The following is a 500-nucleotide window of genomic DNA, read 5'->3' as shown; positions in this document are numbered from 1 at the left end:
CATATATCTAGTCGGGAGTGGTGCTGACTGAAAACAGATGATTTGGAGCGATTCGCGCTCCATCTGTTGGTCATTCTAAGGACTTATTGAACTACCCTCGTACTGCCACTTTATTCGTTGATAAACCCGTGTCGAAATTTCTGCATGGCGTTAGCTGGGTCAAAAATAGGAAAATCTTGGCCCGGAATTGGGGATTTAGACAGGACCGAACCATAAATGAAAAGCCTAACCCGGCTAAACCCTAACTTACCGTCCGACTAGGCCCTAACTTGGCTTTGTTTATTTTTGTAATCTCAGCCACATTAAAATAAATTTTTTTTTTAAATAAAACATGAGTAAAAACGTTTATAAAGATAAAACTGTTAACTTAAAAAAAGCATTTCAAGTAGCTGAAAATTATCCCGGATTATCCGTGTATTAACCGGATTATCAGTTGTATTAAATTAAGATTGAAGTTAAATATTAATTATACCCTATGATTAATCGCTGTAATTTATTTT

The sequence above is a fragment of the Belonocnema kinseyi genome, chromosome 4 (assembly GCF_010883055.1).
Source record: "Belonocnema kinseyi isolate 2016_QV_RU_SX_M_011 chromosome 4, B_treatae_v1, whole genome shotgun sequence".
In the NCBI taxonomy this organism is placed as follows: domain Eukaryota; kingdom Metazoa; phylum Arthropoda; class Insecta; order Hymenoptera; family Cynipidae; genus Belonocnema; species Belonocnema kinseyi.
The sequence above is the reverse complement of the archived record's forward strand: the minus strand, read 5'-3'. Positions refer to the sequence as shown.